We start from the raw sequence: 4,611 nt of genomic DNA, 5'->3' as shown, positions 1-4,611 counted from the left end.
TCGGGGAAGTAGTGCCCCTTCTCCCTGCCAAGGGGCAAATAAAGTATTGTGATTTGTCTATGGATAAAGTTGTGTGTCTGTCTTCATCTCTCTTGGGATGGGTCTAGTCAAGTTGGTCACTGCACATTACGAACTCTCCATTTTGAGGGGAAAGAAGTGCAGAGACCTGGCTGTGTCTTCAGTCCAGTATCTTATCAGGCTCCAGACAGACTCAAACAACCTTGATCCGAGTTCCTGGGGCCTCCTGACGTGTGCAGGCTGCACATAGGCCACTTCAGTGGCACACAGGGGGATTTCCCGGCCGGTGACAGGGTTTTCTCCCCAGCATTCTGCCCAGCCTTGGGGTTGGCAAAGCCCAGCATGTATTTGGATAGGTACAGGCCTAATCCTGTCCAATCAAACTCAACATCAATAAATAAGGATCAAAGGCCTTCTGCAAGCCCTGCCCTGTGCCCCCCCCCCCACTGCAGGAACCCAAAGTGAGGCTCTGAGATTGGAGAGCTCTCACGGATGGATGGATGACAGGTTGGAGAAGGGAAACCTGATAGGGCTGGGTTTGGCATAGCTACCTAGCACTATGCGATCTGGGGCCTACAGAGCCTCTATTTCACCCTTGGGGGCTATGGATAGAGCATGCAGCCCTCCCACCTGCCTCAGAGGTATCTGGGGGATCTGATGAGAGAGCTGTGGTCGTCCTTATCGGGAATGCCACATCTCTGGCTACTGGCATTATGCCCAGCTCAACCAGTATGCAGATGATGTCATTACTCTTAGATGTTCAGGATTACAGACAATTTACTAGTCATGTGGTTCAAGCACCAGAGATAGCCCCAGGCTGGATTACTAAGGGCACAGCACAACCAAGCCCCACCGAAGTTCACAGCCTCCCATTTGTCCCTTCTCCTGGGGATCCTGACCTCTGTCCTCAAAATGCAGGACAGAAGGCCTGATAAGCCATATGCCCACCCCAGAGAGCTGCAACATAGAGAAATTTGTTACCTTCTTTTCTATTTTATTAAGTTCTGAGTATCTGATTTTCTGAAACATATGTTCATATCAAAACACTTTGTTCTGCATTTGTTATTCCTTCCTTCTACTTTCCTTGAGTCTTTGAATTAAATAGTTTTCCAACTTTACTATTTTTTTTTCGCTGTACAGGTACTGACTCCTAGGGCTATGCCCAGGCTAGGTAAATGCTGTGCCACTTGAACCACAAGCCCAGTCCTTTAGTTTTTGGATTTTGCTTCTGAAAATAGTCTTGTTACCTGGGATGGCCTTTTGATCCTCTTATCTCTACCTCCTGAGAATCTAGCTTTGTAGGCATGAGCCACAACACTCAGCTCATTTCTCAATTCTTGAGTTGAATGCTTCCATTCTGCTCCTCTTTTCCAATGTAAGTTTCTTTGGAGATCATATAAGTATCATTTTGACTGCTTTCTATCATTTGTAGCATTTTTATTATATGGTTAAAATGATGCTATTATTTGACTCATAGTTCTTTTAAATTACCATATTAACTGTACAAAGGGGCTTACCATGACATTTCCATCCATACATATAATCTACTTTGATCAAACTCACCCCCTCTATTACTTTTTTTACCCCTCTCCTCTGGCTTTTGACTCATAAGTTCTTGAGAAATTTGTAACCCACATGTGGGTCATCCCTTTGACAAGCATTTATTGAGCACATACTTGCACATACCATACTCAACCAACCTCTTACTTCAGAATTCAGCTCCCTACTGAAGCAGGCCTTGCCTGGGCTGGATATAAACCTACTCATCACAGGGACCGGGCCCAGCAGGTGTCCTGTGTGTGGTCAGTAGTTGCTAGGTGCTGGATAAATGAGTGAACAGAGGAAAGGGCGTAAGGTACAACCATCTCAGAGTATGTTCTGAGCCTCTGCTCTGTGCTGTTTCCTGGGATGGGTACAGTGGGGGGAGAGCCCGATGAGGGGCAGTGAAGGGCAAAATGGGTCCTTACCTTCAAGGGGTGCTGGCCTAGTGCTACCCCAGCTCGTGGTCCCTGTTGTTCCCAAATCCTTTAGTTGTGATTGGCTGATGCACCTATGGCAGTTCTAATCACCCTGCAGATGCTTCCAGACCACACAGGGAGGGTAAAGAGGCCAAGACCTATCTGTGTCCTTGAGCAGAATCTTCAATTGGGGCCTGGAACCCCATTGACCCAGGCAGATTCAACAGGGAAATCACAGAGATCTTGTTAACTTTACACCTACGCAGGATCCTTACAAGCAAGCAGAAGCCAGCACCAGTAGCTTACACCTGTAATCCTAGCTATTCAGGAGACCAGAGTTCAAGCCTAATACTGTCACACAGACAAAACAAAAGTGAGGAAGGGAAATGAGAAAAACAGCAGAAGAACTTCTGGTCTGCTGAGACAGAGGGTTAGGCAGGACCAGGAGATACACAGAAGACTGCAAGCTAGTGGGAGCTAGCTGTCAAGGGTCCAAGGAAGGCAATGTTTTAGAATTTGCTAGAACCTAGGCTAGGAAAGGGTGGTTCCCAGAGCCCTTCCCAGGCTCGAATCTTCACATGCTTGAAGTCCTAAGTGTTCCAGGCTAGGACATTTGGGAACACGAAGTCCGTAACTCTAGTCCCCAGTATGGTGTCCTGTCTCCCACCCTGTGAATTCATTGGGCTCCTCAGGAGGCAGCAGAAATAGCCACTGGGACTCATGGAAAACCCTGGCTCTGAGTGATCTCAGGCACCCTTTGTGGGGAAGCTTTTCAGAGATAATGCATGATAATAATAATAATAATAATAATAATAATAAGAAGAAGAAGAAGAAGAAGAAGAAGAAGAAGAAGAAGAAGAAGAAGAAGAAGAAAGAAAGAAAGAATTTAACACCATACCAGGCACAAAGTGAGTGCTGAATATAGATAACAGCAAACACACTCCTCATCCGCATTGAAAGGGAAGGCACCTAGCACAGGTAGCCTCACTTTGGGAGTGGTTAAGCCCCACCCATCAGTCCCACCTTCTCCCTCCTCCCCTGCTGTAGCCCAAGCTTGGGAATCTGTGATAGACAGCTGAGGATTAAAGAAGGCAAGTATGTGGCCCAGCCTTTCTACTTCCTTTTCAGTACTGATTGACCGCCGCCCAGACCCCATTCCACTGGGGAAAGCTCAGTACTGCCCTACCAGCCTACACCACAGCCGCCACTGCCCTCTGCTGGCCACAGCAGGACCAGCAATTCCCATGGTGGGGAAGGAGGAGAAGTAGGAAGAAGGAAAGCTGGTAGAAGCTGTTCTTAGTGCTGAACTCAGGTCTCTGATTCCTCTGATTCTCAAGCCTCAACCTTCAGAGACCCCCAGAGCTGAGCCTTGGTACTGAGTCCTCCCTCTCCTCCCCTTGCCCCTACCCTAGCCACCTTCCACTGAGGGGACACCACAGCCCACAGCCCTCACCCCATCCCCACTCTCATTGCTCCCCCACCACCACTGCTTCCTTCTCATCGTTCAACTCTAAATCCACGGCAGGACCCACAGAAGCCTTTTCTGAACGTCTGTCTAATGGGAATCATACTTCCAGTAGCTTATCCCTATCAGGGTGCATGCTGTGTGACCCCAGTTCTCCTTTTTCTGGTGTGTGAGTGGACATGTAATCAGAGAAAGAGAAACCACACTAGGGCCTTATTGCACAGGCAAAAAGACCAGTCTTCAGGCCAGGAGCCAGTCAGGATCCAGGGGCCCGGTTCTTGGATTTGAAGGCAGGGGCCAGGAGCTGGGGGAGACTCTTTCTTTCACTGGGAACCTTTGGGCAATTGCTCTAGCCACGTGGCCAAGTTTCTCATGGTCTCCAGAAGGTTGGCACAGGTGCCCCAGACAGACATATGTGACGCTGCCAGTCCCCTGCCCCAGTCTCTGTTCAGAAACAATAGGCGCTGGACTTGGAGGTACAGTACCTGCTTAAGGAGCGCCAGGCCCAAACAAAACAAAAACAATAGGTGCCTCCTCTCATCTGCTGGCCTTCTTGTGTCCATGCACGTGTGTGTGTGTGTGTGTGTGTGTGTGTGTGTGTGTGTGTGTGTGTGTGCATGCGTGCATGTGTGTATGCCAGTCCTGGGGCTTGAACTTAGGACCTAGGCACTGTCCCTGAGCACTTTTGCTCAAGGCTAGTGTTCTGCCACTTGAGCCATAGCTCCACTTCTAGCTTTTTGGTGGTTAATTGGAGATAAGAGTCTCATGGACTTTCCTGCCTGGGCTGGCTTTGAACCATGATCCTCACATCTCAGCCTCCTGAGTAGCTAGGATGACAGGTGATTGGTCTGCCATCTCACATTTTTATTTTTTTCAAGGAGAAACTTAGCCTTTCACATTCCCACTAGGGCATGTGGATTTGGTAGATGTCACCAGAACCACTCAACTTCCATTTTATAAGCAAAATGGCGCTTGAACACTTATCCTCCCTCCCAGCCTGGCCCCACAGGAAATACCAGCATCACACAGCTGCACTGAAGTCAAACCACCCCCCTCATTTGAAGTTCCAACCATGAAGAGTGGTGACCCTCTTGAACACATCCCAGATTCAAATGGTAAACACTCATTGATACCTGCAATGTACTGGGAAGGCATCAGTGAACAAATGAA

Source organism: Dipodomys ordii, unplaced genomic scaffold (assembly GCF_000151885.1).
Source record: "Dipodomys ordii isolate 6190 unplaced genomic scaffold, Dord_2.0 Scaffold155, whole genome shotgun sequence".
Lineage (NCBI taxonomy): Eukaryota > Metazoa > Chordata > Mammalia > Rodentia > Heteromyidae > Dipodomys > Dipodomys ordii.
This window is presented reverse-complemented; position numbering follows the sequence as displayed.